Below are 19,403 nucleotides of genomic sequence, written 5' to 3'. Positions count from 1 at the left end.
CGGGCTGCGCAGGTGGCAGGCGCGGCGCGTTGGCCCTCAGGCCGCGCGTTCCTCGGGCGCGGAGTTTCCTTTCCTGGGATTTGAAAAATGTGACAGCCAGTGGGAAGAGAACTTAAAATTTTCTTCTATCCATAAGACTGTTGTTTTGGGTAGTTTCTAAAACAGTTGAAGAGCAGTAAGTGTCCCCCGAAAGGTTGCTGATGTCAGAAAGAGTGAAACGCTTGCTTTTTTTCTTTCTGCCAGTACCCTGTTGTGAAACGGAGCACTTTTGTATAGGATCATCCAGAATCCAGTGGGAATGAATGAGTGGCAGGAAATTTTGGAAGAATTAAATAACGAGATTTACAGTTATTTACCTCAAGCAATTTTCTACATAATATGGAGTATTGCATTTAATCGAGTTGGCATCCTCTTTTTCTCCTCCTTCTTTCTTAGCCATGAGTTGGCATAGTGAGACGGTAGCCAGCAGTGAGTTTCGGAAGGGTCGTTTTCTCTTGGTGGAGGAAGGGCTGGGAGGGGGCTTTGTTTTCCAGCTAGTTGACACTTGCGATGGTAAGGCATGCAGCTTCAGACACGAATGACCGACAGACGAAAACCAGAAGGCAGGAGTGTCCAAGACCAAGAGGGACACCACGGATAACATTTCATGATGACAGATAGCAATTGGAATAAAGGGCTGGGGATATAGCTCAGTTGGCAGACTGCTTGCCTCCATGCACAAGGCCCTAGGTTCAAACCCCAGCACCACACAGAAAAAAAAAAAGATAGCAATTGGAATAAGAATATAATAGAGATTTTGGGAACTTAAAATCTAGACAGTACATTGTAGATTTATGAAATATGTATTTTGGAAAAATCAAAATAGCTACTGTGGTACAGGTTTTAGCTAGTAGCAGGAAAACATTAGAGATCTGTAGAAAACAGGAAGTTAGAGTAACCAACCTGAGAAAAACCAAGAACGGGTACACCTCAGAAATGCAAAAGGACTTTAAAGTGACATCTTGTGTCTTGTGTCATTGGCTTCCCCCCCACCCCTCTGGTGGTACTCAAGATCAAAAAATCCAGGGCCTCAAGCATGCTAGGCAGCTGGCTCGCAGATTTTCCAGATTTTCACTGCTGCTGCCAGTGTACCGCTGGCAGAGCCACATCCACTGAAGCCAGCACTTTGTATCTGCTGTATCTAAGTTACATCCTGTAAGAAAAGTAGTTAAAAACAAAGTAGTAGATAAGTTACCAAATCATCATCATAAGTAATGCTGAAATTAACAGGAAAAGGATGGTGATAACATTCAGAAATGCCTGGTAATTATTGAGCAAGCGATTAATTGACTAATATAGCATTAAAAAAAAAAAGCTTTGTGAAACAGGCTGTTTTCACTTAGTAAATTAAGTAAATTGCTACCACATTGAAAAAACTAATTTTTGTGAAATGAAAAACGTGATTACCTAAAGATTCTTTTCTTGGGTTTTTCATCTGTGTGACTTAAACTGATGAACCATAATGTTCTCCTCAAAGAATTTATATTTTCTCCAGAATTTTTCACTTGTTTATTCCAAATTTGTATTTGAGTTCCTATTACACATGTACATATTTACACTTGCCTCGATTGCTTTTTTTTGTAGTTGTATATTGACAATATACAAATCAAAATAAAAGAATGCTTTATTTGTGTTTGTTTTTATTTTTATACAGTGCTAAGGATCAAACCCAGTGCCTCACACACATGCTACGCAAAACTCTGTCACTGAACTACAGCCCCCGCCCCCCTAGATTGCTTTTAAGGATTCTCATGAAACTTGACAGTGATCATATCCAGGGCTTTTGAGAGGTTTTTGGATGGAGATATCAGGGGGTTGCATGACCTGGAAGCATGCCTGAAGTTCTGCCACAGGGATCAAGGAGCAATTCAATGATAGAAGCCTAAGAAAAGTTATGACTTTGATTTTTACTCTGGGTTCTTAGGCTTTCTGAACTTTGGACTGGTATTTTGCATTGAATCAGATTTATTTGTATACCCCAAAGATGGAATGTGTTTTCAAAGGTCATTGATGACTGATTCATAGTGAAGTGGAAGCATGGAAAACATGAACTAATATGGAACTGACTTCCTATTTTCATCCTTGGGTACATCACTGACAGTCTTCTTTTTATTTAGCAAAGTAAAAATTTTGGCTGGATATTGCAATGACATCCTTAAAGAATATTAATACTTTTTAAAAATATACAACTGTTCCTGAGTTGAGACTATTAGGGCATGAAAAATGGCTCATACTTAATGTGATATTGCTGTAAAGATTTGGTCCTACAGCTTTTATATAGACAGTTATTGTTCATTCTTCTATTCTTTTTCCAAAAGTAGGGAAAAGGCCTGGCAGGCTTGATGGATTGAAAATGGAGCTTTTTGTTGTTTAAGTGTCTACCCTGTGTAATGGAGCCCCAGAAAATTAGACTCTGGGCAAAGAATATTCTTGAGTTTTTATAGAGATAAATTAAAATAAGGACAATTTTCCATTGCTATTTCTTAAAAATATTTTTAGTTATAAATGGACTCAGTACCTTTATGTTTTTATCTTTTATGTGGTGCTGAGGATCGAACCCAGTGCCTTACATGTGCTAGGCAAACACACTGCCACTGAGCCCCAGCCCCAGCCCCAGCCGTTTTTATTTAGTTATTAGAACTTAGTAGGATAGGTGTGACTTTCTTGCACTTCATGTAAATAAATGAATAAAATAAAGGTCCATCAACATCTTAATGGTGATATAGCTGCAAGTATATGGAAGCCCAAATCTGTCACATGCAGTATTACTTAACTGTTCGAACAACTGCTCTTTTATTACTTGAATACTTGGATTATAGAATTAAAGCAGAGTTAGCTTCCTTGGATATGTTCTTCTGTGCCGTTATGTACAAACTTTCTTTGGGGACAACTTTTTTTCCCATTGTTCTTCTGGGAAGTTCTCGAAAATTTAACTCTGGTCAAAATTTAATATGTATAGTCTAAGAACAAAATGAAAAAGAATGCACTGTGGTCCCGTGTAAGGAAAGGGCAAACGTTTGCTTTTTTGTCAGTTTTAATCATTTACTTAATACTTCCATAAATTTTTATGAAGACTTATAACAAAATAATTGGCATAGCTTATTGAGGAGTCAGAACTTTTTTTTTTTTTTTTTTTTTTTAAATGGAGCCCTATTTTTGCCCTTACATCCCAGAGGAACTGCGAATAGGGTGTAGATGCTGCTGAGTTTCTTGTTCACACCCATTTTGTGGCCTTGATGCAAGGAGGAAAGGACCGTGACAGTTTCATTGCTTTGTGTATGTACCTAAATGTTTGAGTTAGAACATATTAAAGCATAAAGAACATATTAAACTGGTTTTTGTTTAAATTTAAAATATATTTAGGTCTAGGGTTGTGGCTCAGTGGTAGAGTGCTTGCCAGCTTGTTTGAGACACTGGGTTCGATTCTCAGCACTTCATGTAAATAAATGAATAAAATAAAGGTCCATCAACATCTAAAAAAAATTTTTTTTTAATTTAATTTAAGATATATGTGTCCACTGGCCTGTATGCTCTGGTTATGCTGTGGTTTTAGTAATATTTCTAGTTCAGATTAATATTATTCTCATTATAAATTTGAAGATGGGAAAACAGATCAAATATAATTTATATAAACTTGCATTAAGATATACATACAGTTATATAATTTATAAGTCCTATGAAGAAAGAGTTATGGAAAATGACCTCGTAATTCAGTGTCATCATTTGGCCTAATGAATCTGTGGCATTTTCTGTGAATTTTCATGATTTCTGCGTTGGTCACAGCATTTATTCTTGAAATAGATATTGTGAATATACTAAGAACCACTGAGTTGTATAGTTAAAATGAGTGACTTGAATAATATGTAAATTATATCTCGATAGCACTGTTAAGAAATAGAAACATTGAATTTCTTTTAAAACTAAGAGTGGGGCTGGGAATGTAATTAAGGGGTAGAGTGCTTGCCCAGTGTGCATAAGGCTCTGAGTTTGATCCCCAGCCCTGCCAAAATAAGTGAGGGAAAGAGTGAAAAGGCAATTGGTGCAAAGTGCTTTTTACTTATACAATTTTAGCTCAAGTTTAAAGTTAGGGATATTTACATTTTAGACAATGTTGGCTTTGGGGGATTAACTTATTTCTCTTGGCATGATAGTCTCCATAATTTCATTCTTCCTTATGGCTGAGTAATATTCCATGCATATATGTACCACATTTTCTTTATCCCTTCATCTATTGAAGGGCACCTAGGTTGATTCTATAGCTTAGCTATTCAGAGTACTGTTTTCACAAAGCATAAGAGGTTATCCTGTTTACTCCATACTCTTTTCAGGGTAGATGTGGTAAACTCAGAAGGCCTGTGGTGATTGCGCCAGAGTCATGGGGCTCAAAGAAAGGATGGGGAGGGTTTAATGGTAAGTGGCGCATAAATATATGTGTATGGAATTCATAGGGAACAGCAAAATAATCATGCCATGTTCCATGGGTCAGAAGTTCCAGAGCCCAGTAAAGCAGCAGTGTGCAGGAGGGCAGTTCAAAGGTGGATTTCTGGATCTTCTCAGAAGGGAACTCTGTGGAAGTAATAACTCCTTCACAGTAGCGGTGGAACTGAGCTGCAGCTGGCCCAGTGATACTCCCACTGTGACCTACTCGGGCTCTCTGGGAGAAGGAGGAAAGTGCTCCCACTGGACCCCACCCAGGCTCTTAGAAATAGGGTAGAGGTGCTCTTGCTGGACCCCACTCAGGCTCTTAGGAAGAGGAGAGAAGTGCTCCCACTGGTCAGACTTGGGCTCCCAGTTAGCAGAGACTAGTACCTAAGTATAACCACTCCCAAGTTGCTTAGACACAATGTTTGGACATGGCAGGAGAGGGAAAGAGTAATGTATTTAAATCTAAGCATTTGTCAGATCAGAAAAGGAAAACTACTGGTAGTGCCATGTGGTTCTCCTCTTGCTTTAGCCACCATAGGAGAGGATTTCTGCAGGATTGTGTCCTTCCTGTGCGTCTTGGTCCTGAAAGTACCTTACCCTCCTCCTTCAGTAGATAGCCCTCAGTGAACACTCAGTGATCTTATTGTGCCTTCAACACTGAGTCACCTGGTGTTCTTTAGAGGTGGGTGGGGCATAGTTCTTACGGAAACGGTTACTGTGCCCATGATCATCTACTGCATGGATAGTATTTCCATTAAACTTGGTTTATTTACAGATGTTTTCTCATGTCTTTTCCCATCATTGATATTTCTTCATTTACTTTTCTTAGCTATTTTAAAAGTACTACAACTTTTTAAAGCAAACTACTTATTTCGGTGAATTTTTACTTGAATAGATCACATTCTAAGGAACTAACCTTATTTATGTGTATGGATTGAAAATGAGTGTCTGTGGGTTCAGTCATTGGGCCAGCATTCTGTGAGAACTTAAAGACGAGTGTCTGCAGATGCACTCATTCGCTGAGGCAGTCTTCTGGGATCCTGTGCTGTGCCCCAGGCATTGTGCTCAGCGCTAGTGACACAAGTATGAGGAAGACAAGGCCGTAAATTTTAGAAAGTTAATTAGGTGGCAACAAACAAATCTGTATATAACCCCAATTTTATTTTATTTATTTTAATTTTTTGTGGTGCTGGGGATTCCAGAGCCTTGTACCTGCAAGGCAAGCACTTTACCAACTGAGCTATATCCCCAGCCCTAGCCCCAATTTTAAAGTCAATACTGTGCATTGGTAATTTGGGTCCTTTTTTTAAAATTATTTTTACTTTTATTAACAAAATTATACATATTCTTGTACTTTTTTTAAAACGATTTTTTTATATTTGTTTTTTTTTTTTAGTTGTAGTTGGACACAATACCTTTATTCCATTCATTTATTTTTATGTGGTGCTGTGGATCGAACCCAGGGCCCTGCACGTGCTAGGCGAGCACTCTACCGCTGACCCTCAACCCCAGCCCGTATTCTTGTATATTTTTTAAAAGTATGTATACTTTTCAAATGACTAAATTGATTACCATGCATTTCCTCACATACTTATTTTTTTGAGAGCGCTTTTAAGATCACTTAGCTATTATCAAGAATATATAACATTGTTGTTAATCATAGTTTTTATGTTGCACAATAGAACTCTTGAGCAGTAGTCCTACTAACTGAAATTTTGTATCCTTTGATATTATCTCTGTTCTACTCCCTGCTTTTTCCTTTTCCTTTTTTTTTTTTTTTTTAATACCAGGGATTGAACCCAGGGGTGCTTAACCTCAAAGCCACATCCCTTGCCCATTTTTATTTTTTATTTTGAGACTGTCTCACCAAGTTGCTTAGGGCCTTACTGAATTGCTGAACCTGGCTTTGAACTTGCCTCCTACCTCAGGCTCCCGAGCTGCTGGGATTACAGGTGTACATCATTGTCCCCAGCTTTTTTTTTTTTTTTTTTTAAGTAATACATAAGTCATTTTTCTTTAATCTAGGGAAAGTATGTCAAAAATACCCATACCAAACTTACTCATGATGGTTGTTGGTAGAAAATTATAAATGAATGGAGATATTGGGAATTTTTCAGTTTGTACTGATTGATTATACTGGAAATCATTTGTTTAGTAAAATCTGGTTTAGAACATTAATATTTTCTAGACTCATACCTAAATATGGTGGAAAAATCATAAGGAACCTTTATTAGGTCTCTCGGTTGGTGAAGTAGTTTGTTCATTTTTTTAAAAATGTGCTATTTGGGACACTTTTAAATTTCTTAAACATTTTCTTTACTGGTGCATTTTAATTATACACAATGGTGGAATTTTATTATTAAGTATTCATGCACGTGATATAACAAAAAACTTGGCCAATTATCCTTCCCCATTATTTCCCCTTTCCCTCTCCTTTTCCCTCCCCAGGTCATTTGCACTATTCTACTGATATTTCTTTGAATTTTCATGAGATTCCCCCACACCTTTCTTTGCCTTTTTCCTCTCTAGCTTCCACATAGGAGACAAAACACACTTGACCTTCTGAGTTTGGCTTATTTTGCTTAACATAATGTTTTCAAGGTCTATCCATTTTCCTGCAGATGACATAATTTCATTTTTCTTTATGGCTCAGGAAAACTCCATTGTGTGTATACACCACCTTTTCTTTGTCCATTCATCCTTTGACAGACTCTCAAGCTGGTTCCATGGTTTGGCTTTTGTGAATCATGCTGCTGTAAGCATGGGTATGCATGTATTGATATAGTGTGCTGAAAAATATGGAACACTTCACAAATTTGCATGTCATCCTTGCACAAGGGCCACACACATCCCTGTATCATTCCAAAAGCAAGCACTTAGGGCATTTTGTGCATTTACTAAGGTAATAGCTCAGCTCTTTAAATCAGTCTATTTTAAAACAAATGGTTTCTTGAGAATTAAAATTTATTTGGTGATCTAATTGTGCATATGGGTCATGGTCTTTCGTTTTTCTTCTTTTGTTTGTGCGGTGCTGGGGATCAAACCCAGGGTGTTGCTGAGCTACATTCTCAGCCCCTCAGGTCTGATTCTGTGCCATGCCACCTTTACTTATTTTTCTGATGGGCAGTTTATGGTCATTTCTACTGGATCTGGGGTTCAGTGAGGTATCTCTTTAGCGGATCACAGCAGAATGATCTGGTGAAAGTACCAGTGCAGCTTCTCTGTCTTCTGTGTCCTGCCCAGCACCTGGTGACTACACAAGAGCTTTAGTAAGGACTCCAGTGGCCAGAGTAAAAACTAACACGGTGGTGTTCAGGATGCTTCCTTTTTATTTGTAAAGTTGTCATGGAAATTGAACTTGAAGGTTTTTTTTGTTTGTTTGTTTTTTTAATTTGCTTAATCATATAGTGAGGATCCTTTACTTTTAATGAACACACTGTGATATATGTATTACGTTATGTTGTGTCTAGAAAGGTTTTAGAAACATGATTTTCTGATGTGAGAAAAATGCCTGGAATCCTGGCTAGTGATAACTAGTAGTAACAAGTTGGTAGATTTCCTTAATCTTTGACATGTCTGTACAGTGTATGTATATGTATGTTAGTGTCTTCCTTTCTTCATTGAACATTATCTCATTATTCAGAAATGACTGTGATTATTGCAATTATTTATTTTATGGAAATATCATCCTTCATTTAAATGACGTCTGATGGACACAATTGAAAAAAGATTAGATGACCAGGCACAGTGGCGCACGCCTGTAATCCCAGTGGCTAAGGAGGCTGAGGCAGGAGTATCATAAGTTCAAAGCCAGCCTCAGCAACTTAGCTAGACCCTGTCTCTAAATAAAACACAAAAAGGACTGGGGGTGTGGCTCAGTGGTTAAGTGCACCTGGGTTCAATCCCTGGTACCAAGAAGAAAAAGATTGTTAGATACATGGTAAGAAGTGATAAAAATAGCATATGAGATATTATTTAATTTGATGTTTTTAAGCTACAGATTCATATTGAGCTATTTGGTAGATCTGTATCTAGAGGCTACATGAACTATTTTGAATCATTACAGTAGAATGATAATTTTTAAGAAAAGTCTTAATTGTAGAAGACGGTGTTTGTTTTTGAATGGTAAGATGTTAAAAGTCTTCATAGGTTTATCCACATCTCTTCTTGTGGAAATAACCTTTAGGGGAAAGGCATTCCTACTCCAGTGAGGATTGGGTTGCTTTTCCTCTTCTGTGTGGGATATTAAAATCTGTTAACAGGAATGTTCTTAATTGAAGTAGTGGTTTTAGCACAATAAAGTGATGGCTGCTTTGAGATTTCTGAGACTTGCTGGATGGTCTTGTCCTTCTGTGAATGCAGCTGCCCCTGTGGCCAACATCAGTGTCTTTTGGCTGAGTTTCTAATTGTGAAAGCACACTATAGAGGCCACACAATTCAGGCAGACCCTCTGAGGGCGCTCCCCCAACCTAACTGTGCCCTTGGCTGGGTCAGGCACACCTGTTGACCTGTCTTCCTCATCAGGAAGATGGTGTCTGATTGTAAGGCTGGAATGGGAAGAGGGAGGTGAAACCCTGGATGCGGGTGAATAGACAGGCGTTGCCCTGGGCAGCCACCTGAGGCTGCTGTGCCTGATGTCCCTGAGCCCTCTCAGTGCTGGGCCTGAGTCACTTTTCCGGCCACAGTGTTTTCTTGGCCCCCTTCCTGCCCTGCTGGATTGGAGTGGAGCAGTTGAACCTTGGAATTTTTCTGTTTCTGTTTCTGTTTCACTGCAGTTTATTTATTTTGTGTTGTTGCTAAGAATTTATCTACCAAAAGGCTTTGTTATTTTAACACTTAAAAGCATGCCTTACAATTTCACTTTCTTTCTCCTTTTGCCTGTATATCCCTAAAATATTTCCAAGGACCCTGCATCCTTGCTTTGGGCCAGTTTTTCTGTCTTCTGCTTCCTTCCAACAAGTACTGCCCAGGACATGGTAATCCCTCCCTCCCCACATCCAGCTTCCACCCTGATGCAGTGGATAAGAGTTGAAACTATATGTGAATGCTTTGTATCCTACAGTTTAGTCTGATTTTCCTTCCTTGTGTGAGTAAGTATTGGTCAGTGACTAACATAGGATTTGAAAACGCACATCCTATTTCTGGGTCAGGTGCAATATAGTTTAATTTTAGCCTGTGTTAAATGTGGAGTTGCTTCCTTCTGTTTACATCTGAGGACTTGATGTGATTTAGGTTTCCCAGAGAAACATAGATCTGTGGGAAGTAAATCATTGGTGTGAGAAAAGAACCCGCCCAGCCCAGCTGGCTTCATGCTGTGAGTCTTAGGCCGGAGAGCACCTTGCACTCTGGATTGGAATTATGCAGCTCCCATTGGAACACCAACTATCAAACTGCTAAAATTATTAATCTGAGTGATACTCTCACTTCTCTTATAAAACTTTGTTTCTATATTTATTAAAGCTTTTAGTTTAATGTTTAATAATTATATCTACTGTAGCATCTAGCATAGTGCTTTTGCATATGGTTTATGCTCAGTTAACCTAGGCAGGCTGTTGAAACAGTGAATTATTAATTACTCATTTTACTAGGCCTTTGTACACCCATTTTGTCAATTATAGCGTACCCATTAATGGATATATTAGAAGTGAACTGCCTATTCAGATTATTGATTTGTTTCAATTCTACTATAAATACTTAAATGCCTAGCATGAGATTATATAAAATATCTAAGTATCTAAGTACTAGGATTTTAAAACCAAAAAATTGATTTATAATCTGATACAAAAATGACAGTACAATTTCTAAGAATGTTTTTCCATATATATGAAGATCTTAGAATACATCCAGTAGGTAATATGAAGTGTTGCTTTTCTTAATAGCTTCAGTTGTGATTTTATACTAGGAGACATAAGGGAGTGAGTGGTTCTGTGTGTGAAGCAAAGTTTTAGAAAGGGGGTTTGGCAAGACAGAGGTGGAGTAATACCAGATGGCCAGAGGAAGGAAGGGGTGCCCACCCTCCCTGGAACAGCGGTGGGAGGCCAGGAAGGAGGAAAGGAGTGGCAGAAAGTGCAGGAAGACTGCCTGTGCTGAAGCCAAGAAGGGCAGCTTGCAGGAGCAGGACTAGGGTGGGGCACGTGACTGTTTTCAGATGTTGAGTACCTGCCACTCACCTACTTTCTGCCTCTTGGGATGTTCCCTATTCCGGATATTTCATGTAATATGTGACTTTTGTTTCTGGCTTATTTCAGTTAGCATATTTTTAAAGCTTATCACAAAAACATGAATTAGTAATTAATTTCTTTTGAAGACTGAATAATATCCCATTTTCTGGATATACCAGTTTGTCCATTCATTCATGGGTGGCTATTTGGGCTGCTTCCATCTTTTGGCTATTTGAATGGTGCTGCTATAAAAATCCGTGTCCACATTTTTGTTTGCACAGCTCTTTCCAATTCTCAGGTGTACACCAGGGTTTACACTTTGAGGAACGCCAAACTGTTCCCCACAACGTCTGCACCATTTTACATTCTTACCAGCAACATATACAGGTGCTGGTTCCTCCACATCCCTGCCAACTTTTTTTTTTTTTAATGTATCTATTCTAGTGAAGTGGCATCTCATGGTGGTTCTGATATCCATTTCCCTAATGACTAACACCACTTTCACATGATTTTGTGCGTTTCTTCCCAATTCTGCATTCAGTGAGATTGTTTGACAGCTTGAAATTGGCTGTGGCGGGAATATTTGCATTGTGGAGAAGTCAGCAGTCTCAGAGAAGTGAGTGCGAACAGTTGCCCTCTTGCTCTGAAGGATGTTCTGCAACTCTGAGAGGCTGGGCTGTCCTCTGAAAGGCAGAGTGTGAGCAGGCTGCCTCAGCCCAGTGAGGTTCTGCCACCTGTGTCTGTCTAGTTACGAATCTGCACGGGCTCCTGAGTCCCCAGCCCATTGCGGAGTCTGATTGTGGTGTCTCAGTGCAAGAAGTGTGCCTAAAGCTCTATTTTTGCTATTCAGAGGTAACTTAAGAGTTTGACAAATTCCTCTTGAGAAAGGTCTGTGAGCTCTGAATTAGGTTCCTCATTTACTTCTGGGCCTCTGAAGTAAGTTACTTGGTTCCATTGTTTTGGGAAATATCTGATTAAAATAAATGAACTACAGTAAAAAGGACTATTTATTTATTTATGGGGGGGAGTTCTGCAGATGGATCACAGTAACAGTTGCACAACAGAGAATATGTTTAATACCACTCAGTTATACACTTAAAATGTCTAATGTTAAATGTATATTTTAGAATTTTTTAAAATGAATTCTCACTTCATACCTACTAGAACAGCTAAAATATAATAAGATAGTGACAATAAACCATCTATCTTAATACTGCTGGAGAGGACACAAAATGGTATAGACACTCTGGAAAGTAGTTTTATGGAACACACCTCAGTATGTGATTCAGCAGTCACACTCCTGGACATTTTTTTGGAGAAGTGAAATATACATATGCACAAAAACCTTTACATAAGTAGGCGTTGTGTATGTGTAATAGTCAAAAACAAAACCATCAGGATGCCCTTCAGTAGGCAAATGGTCAAACAAAGTGTTACAACTACACCGCAAAATACCACTTGGCATTTAAAGGGGGCAGCAACGGGGCAAACTGACAGATCTCCGAGGCTTTGGGTGGGCAAAGAAGTCAGTCTCCAAGCATACAGTGTGGGCCACTTACACACTATTCTTAAAATGCCAGCGTTGTAGAGAGGGAGCTCGAAGTGGTTGCTAGGGTGGGTTGGTGGGGGCAGTGGGGCAGGTCTGCGTCTCGACTGTGATGGCCATGACACAGGGCCATGTGGTGGAGGGCAGGCGCCAATGTCCGTCCTCTGGTTTTATGGTGTTAGTGTGGTTGTGTAAGGTAAGCCCTGGAGGAAACTGGGTGGACGGCATAAAGGGCCTTTCTATGCTTTTACAACTTCTATAATTTTTATATATATATATCTTTTAGAGAGAGAGAATTATTTTTTTTTTAGTTTTCGGCGGACGCAACATCTTTGTTTGTATGTGGTGCTGAGGATCGAACCCTGGCCACACGCCTGCCAGGCGAGCGCGCTACCGCTTGAGCCACATCCCCAGCCCCTATAATTATATTTTTTAAATCCTTGGGGATGATTCTGAGCTCAGAACACCTCTAACACCACAGGTGCAGGGTTTTTGGTTTTTTTTCACCCCAAAACAATTCCACTTACTCTGTGGACACTGGCTGGTATGGCTGACACCACCCAGGGTTACGTCAGATCCACAGGTGAAGGGCTTGGCCCCCAGGACTGCCCCCACTTCCAAAGCCAGCTGCAAATGGGCTGCCCAGGCTACCCACACTTCTTCCTAGCCAACCTCAAATTCAGAGTTCCACAAACCCCCTCAAGTTTGGTAATTTCTGGAACTGAGGGAAGCACTTTATTACCCTCTCCAGTTTATCACAAAGAAGCCGAGGCAGGAACACCAGGTGGAAGAGACCCATGGGGACAGGTGTTGGGGTGGGGTGCGGAACTTCCTAGCCCCCTCTGGGCACACCGCACCCCATCACCCGTGTGTTCACCCACTTGGTGTTCCCATGCAGGTTTCAGTTTGCAGTGCAGCGCTGAGCACTGCAGGGTAGGGGAGAGCTGGACATCCTAACCTCTGGTCCTGCCTTGGTGGTTCTAGTGGGCAGCCCCCTCCTGAGACTGTCCACAGACCCACCCAGAGTCTCCTGATTAGAACAAGAGGAGCTTCTGTCACCCCAAAATTCCAAGGGACTTGGGAGCTCTGTGTCAGGAACCAGGATAAACACCAAGTACCTATTTTTTTTATCACCATGATCTTATGATCTAATTATGGATACGTTAATAGACTTTCCAAGAAGAAGTGAAGACACTCGGGAATTTTATCAGGAGACATACAAAATTATGTAATTTTCCTCCTGAGGTTTCCTGTCATTCAGTATCTTACATGGAAAACAGCAAATGATAGAGTAAACCGTGCTATTCTCTCTGGATTATGAATGTAATACCAAAATTGTAGGCTTTTTAAAAATTTCCATATTGACATCACAGTTAATAACAAGTGTGGCAAACAGCCATTATGGGGATAGATATACTGTGATCTTGATATTAAACACCCAGAAAAGATAAATGGTTATAATCAGAAAAAAAGTCCTAGTGTAAAAGTGTAAAGTCCTTGAGTCAGATTACCTACTGTTTCTTTGTGTACAAAGGAAGGATTAAAAAGATTGGAATCAATAGGCTTAGAGTGGCCAATTCCTGACTTTATTCTCAAACTCTTGAGATATTTGCTATCTGAGAGGGTGACAGTAATCCCTCAGGAAATAATATGAACCTACTTCTTAAGAACAAAACCTTTAGAGTAAAATTGTAGCCTGATGTGACTTCTGAAGCCACACAGATGTTGGACATTCCTGCCACCTGTGTAACTGCCTTCACAGCCTCAGTGTTCTATGTGTGTGTGTGCGCGCGCAGGTTAGAACAAGTCTAAATTGATTCCAGAGAGGCAGATGTGCAGTGAACTCTAGCCGCAGTCCTCCCAGGCCATTCCAGTCAAAACACAAGCATGTGTTTGATAGCAGTTTGTGATTTGAAATAAGATAAAAACCAACCAGATTGTCTGACACGTTTAAATGAAGAAGATGAGAAAGAACACAGGCTTCCTCCTCTTGGACTCATTTTAATTTGTGAGATTGATGTAACTCATGCCCAAACCTCAATTTATATCAAGATTATCAATAATCTGCTCGTTTGACTTTTCTTTCTGTTAGCAGTGGCAGAAGGGTGTCTGAGGACCTGAGTTTTGTCAGAGTATACTTTAACTTTTTGGAAAATGTCATTAAGTAACTCTCAGTGTTTTTGAAGAGCTGTCTTGCTGTGCTCCTGACTCTGGGTTATGAGGTATTCCTGTTTTGACTCTGCATTTAATATTAGTCCTGGCTTCCATTCCATACATGCATTGAAATTTAAGCCCCCTCTCCATGATAAATGGATGAATGCATAGTGTATGTCAGATGTAACACTAAATTCAATGTGCATTCTCTTAGCAAATTAGAAATAAGAATTGGGTCAGATGTGGTGGTACATGCCTGTAATTCCAGCTATTTGGGAGGCTGAGGCAAGAGGATTGCAAGTTAGAGGCCACTCTCAGCAACATAGTGAGGCCCTAAGCAACTGAATGAGACCATCCTTCAAAATAGAAATAAGAAGGATTGGGGATGTAACTCTGTGCTTAAAGTGCCCCTGGGTTCGATCTCTGGTACCAAAAAAGCTAAAAATAAAAGGGGCTGGGTACATAGCTTAGTGATAGAGTACCCCTGGGTTCAATCCCCAGTAACAGTAACAACAAAAAAGAATTGGTTTTCAAATAAAATTTAGATAGTTTTGTTATACAAGGTATACTGGGATTGACCTAGTTTTTTAATTTTTCCTTTACTCTTTCCTGATCTACAAGAATAGATAATGGTCAATCATATAACAAATAGGAACAAATTATTGAAGATAGACACTCTTCAGCAAGCACTTTAGACAAAAGTGCCCAGACGCTGACCTGTCTGCTGCCACGTTCCTCTGTCGGCCAGGAGCAGTTCTCAAGCGGTGGCTCGCCCTGTGGCTTGGCCAGCATTCCTTTGTCAGCAGCCCTTCCTTGTTCCAGCTGTCAGTTTGAAATGACGCAGGAAAGTCACAGGTTCACTCTGACTCTGGTAGACCTCCTGTGATTTGTGGGAGAATAGGGAGTGACTGTGGTCACTACCTGTGGTCTCAGGGAAGGACGTCAGTGTGGTAGTGCTTTTTCACATTTCCTAGGGTAATTTCTCCTAGCAGAATATTTTGAAAATGTTTCTTGTCAGGAGGCAGGCAACCTTGTATTTGGTGAGTCAGATTACACTGGAGCAGTGACCAACATCCATATAAAGCTGACAGAACCATTAAGAACAGTGTGGCCTTATGGGTTTTCTGGCAGATCAGTTGCTTTATTTACTATGTGAACAACTGCCTGCTTTTTATGTAGACTATAAATATGTAAAACAGCTCCTTTATACACTTCATTTTTAGCATGGACAGTAGCTATTCAGACACTGACAGTATGAGTTCCAGGATTCACATATTTTCAGAGAAACACACTTCATAGCCTTTTAACGTTGAATACTTTTTCTATACAGAAGCAGCTATTTGGAAAAAAATCCCAGTATCTTAGAAAAATACCTTCACATTAAGATTTCTTGCGCCTGTTTCTACTTACCATGAATACTGACTTGGCTCTCAAGAAGATGGAGAAGGACAGACTGAAATCGAGGGCGTTGAGGAGAGACAGTCAGGCTGGGAAATTGGTAAAGAAGTGTGAATATGAAAAGATGGGAGGTCACAAATCTGTGCTGGCCTCTCAGTAACACTGGTTTCTAAATCCTAGGCTCTCCAGGAAGATGTTCTACGACATTGGAACCTTGGACGCCTTTTGGTTGCTTTGTGTCATGAACCAACACTCTGTAGGAAATTTCAACTTTCTGCAAGGCTTTCCCCCATTTATTCAGATTTTAAGACTGATTTGTATGGAGACTAAACAGTATTAAGCAATTTAAACATTTACAGGCCTTAGTCAGTGTCTGTCCGGGTTGAATTCTGTGAATGCAGGCCGACTTAGTGAACCTGCCAGTGTGCTTTCCAGCGCCGTGAGCACCGATTGCTCCCCTCTCCTACAAAATGACTTTCTCTTGTGATATGACTAACAGAGAACAGTTATCTGATGTTCTCATAGGACTACGGTCATGTTCATGTTGCCTCATCTGTCCTATTTTTGAAACTGTTGGTTTTAGACAAGAAAACAACACTCCCTGTTTCAGTTTCTGCAGTTTGTAGACATAGGTAGAACTGCACAGTGGTATAGGAAGGTTGGTGTGTTCAGATGACCAGTACTTCCCGATCCTGTCTTTCAGAGCCTCCCCACCTCCCTGCCCCAGGGCATATCAGCAGTGCTGTGCCTGAAGCCTGGGGTCCTTCTTTAGCTCCTCCAGTGTGGTCCCAGATGGTGAGAAAATTCTTCCTCTGCAACACTGCTGCAAGTAAGAATCTTGTGGGGCTTATTTTGTTTCAAGATATTGTCTAAAGGTATTTAGAGTGGGGCAAAGCTCAAATCCTTGGAACAAGGAAGAACATGAACTAGTAAATTTTATTTTAAAATGATCAATGTATCCCTTTATCTTTTAAGTTTTACTTAAAGGTATTAAATCAGTGATGCTTCTGTCAGATCAGGCGAGGCGGGCAGCGACCAAAGGAGGCAGATTTAAAAGGGCCGCGGCTTTATTGAGATATCACTCATGGGCGGAACTCGATCAGACCCACAGAGGGGACAGGAGAAGGGTCTGAGGAGAAACCGAGTGGAAGCTCGACCGGACTGGACTTTTATGGGGCTTACAGCAGGAAGGGAAGGGCTTGGGACAGGAAAAGGTGTTTTTAGGGTCCCTTGCCCCCTTGGAGTTGGTCAGGGGAGCTGGCTGAACTCCAGGATTGGCCAGGGGGTCCTGCTGATTGACAGGCATTAGTTAGGAGATCTGGCTGATTGACAGGCGTTTCCACCGGCATCTGATTGATGTTCCTTTCCCGTGTGGGCTGCTTTGTTCTAAGTGGCCACCAAGTCACCACCACCGACCTAACGGCTTCAGGAACAGTAGAATTAGTTTGGTATCTCTTTGCGCTTCCCTGATGTTACCTATCTAAAGGGACCCTAGATTTTTCTTGTAAAGAGAAGTGGACAGGATGACTTTGTGCTGATTGCTTTGGCCCCTTGGTACTGACAGGGTTTGAGAGCCCTCCCTCCCTGCTGTGCTGTTTGGGTGTACTGCTCGTGTCTGCTTGAAGTATGGCATTTTTGAGTGGAAAAACCCTGCAAAAGTGCTGATTGTTAATGTTGGTCTTCAAGGGGAGCATTGTTTGAAGAAAGCCGTTCCTTTATTTAACTTCAACTTTACATGTTATCCCAAATTATAATTTTAATGCTCAGAAATGGAAAAAATACTAAGTTAGAAATTTTTGACCAGTTTGTAAGTTCATTTCATCCTTAATACTTCAGCAGGGTGTAATGGGAAGGACTTTGGAGTCCCCCAAGTCGGGATCCCTCCTTATCTGCTGCTCATCTACTAGATAGAGGCATTGATGATCAAAGGGTTCTTGTGTGCACTGAGCATAGTACTGGATGTTCAGTTCCTGGCATAGTTAAGCAGTCTGTTTTTGTATATTTGGTTTAATTTTCTAAGTAAAATGAGTATCAACAGCTTATTAGGACCTAAAATAGGCTTTTGTTCTTTTTATTTTATTTCTTATTTGTATTATTTTGCACTACTGAGGAATCTTTGTTCTTTTTAAAGATAACATCTGAAAAGAAATTTTTGGGTGGTGTTGACTCAAAAATAGAAACTTGAGTAACATTATAATGACTACTTCTGCTTCATAGAGGTAATACAAATAACAAACATAAAAGCTTGTTTTACAGTTGGAACTTAAAAGAGATTTGAGTACTTCTACTTTTTTAGTTGGAGGATAAGATTTGAAACTAAATGATACATGTTCATGCATTCTTATATGATTTGGGAACATGTTTTCTGTTATTTTGGCATCCTGGTCTTTCTCTATGATGTCTTTACTACTTTAAATTCTGCTTTGTGAAACAAGCAAATGTTCATGAATATGAATTAGCAACAAGCAGATTTTTTTATCTAGTGAACAGAATTTGAAATTTGTTAAGATTTACTGTCTTCGAATATGATATATTCTTTCATTTTCTTTGGCCCCTTTAAACAACCATTTATAAATTAAAATCCCGAGAACTATTGATGCTTGGAATGCTTCTACAAGGAGCTGCTGGTGTTCAAACCCATCCTTTGTGCGTTCTAACAATGCAGGCTGCGTTCTTACGCACATGATTCTCTGCTAGATCCAGATAGATTGGCCTCTATAGAGCGTCCCCTCAGATTCTGACCTCACACATTGTGCCTTACATGGTCAGGATGCACTGTGGCTTCCTCCCCTCCCCTCTCCATCCCCAGTGGCTTAGAATCTTCTCTCTTCTTTGCCTTGTTTAAGTGATAGGAGAAAAAAAAAATCACACTCTTTTGTTCTCATGGTTAACACTTCACCTATGATCACCAAAATATGGTGGTGCTAGGGGGCTGGGTAGAGGCCATCACACCAAGCAACAGCCAACAATAGCTGGGCGTCCTATAATTCAATTTGATTTTGACACTATGTGCCTAGAATTAATGTCAGACCCCAAGGTTAAGGACTGTCCTGCAAGTTTGTTCCCCTTCAGATGTCAGTTGCACGGAATAGATTGTCACCTGTGCTCCTTCCAGCCACTTATAAATCAGGGCTCCCACAACCCCTTCCAGGAGTTTGATTAATTTGCTACGTTAGGTCACAGTCTCAAGGAAACACGTATTTACTGGTATATTACAAAGAACACCAAAAAGAATATAGAAGACCAGCTGGATAAAGAAATAACATGGGTCAGGGTCTGAGGAAGAGGACCAGAGCTTCTGTGCCCTCTTCAGATATGTCCCCCACACACACTCCGTGTGTGCAACAACTTGGAAGTTCTCCCAACTCCATCCTTTTGCATTTTGGTACAGGATCAATAAATAGCCACAGGCTGGTTCAGTCATTTAGCCTTTGATGGTCAGCAACCATTAACCCTGTCCCCTCCCCAGAAGTGGGAGGAGAGGCTGTTAGCCAGAGGCTAGAACCCTTTAATACAACTAGACCCCTCTGGAGGCTGTCCAGGAGCCCTCTAGAACCACCTGATTAAAGCAAAAGATGCCCTATCACCCAGGAAATTCCAACAATTTAGGAGTTCTGTGTCAGGGACCCAGTGTCACTGATTAATTCAGAAACAAAGGTTCTTTTACCACCTCATCTACA

General features: G+C 40.3%; 1 long non-coding RNA gene and 1 pseudogene across 1 annotated transcript; one reads left to right on the top strand and one right to left on the bottom strand.

Annotated features, from left to right (window-relative positions):
• Positions 1-6: 6 nt before the first annotated feature.
• Positions 7-6,279, top strand: LOC125611228. The gene is made up of 2 exons (XR_007341367.1): positions 7-1,005; positions 4,903-6,279. It is a non-coding gene; the product is annotated as an uncharacterized LOC125611228 (long non-coding RNA).
• A 977-nt stretch (positions 6,280-7,256) lies between these two features.
• Positions 7,257-7,356, bottom strand: LOC125611230 (annotated as a pseudogene).
• Between the last annotated feature and the right edge of the window lie 12,047 nt (positions 7,357-19,403).

Source organism: Marmota marmota, unplaced genomic scaffold, assembly GCF_001458135.2.
Source record: "Marmota marmota marmota unplaced genomic scaffold, marMar, whole genome shotgun sequence".
NCBI classification, from domain to species: Eukaryota; Metazoa; Chordata; class Mammalia; order Rodentia; family Sciuridae; genus Marmota; species Marmota marmota.
The sequence above is the reverse complement of the archived record's forward strand: the minus strand, read 5'-3'. Positions and strand labels throughout refer to the sequence as shown.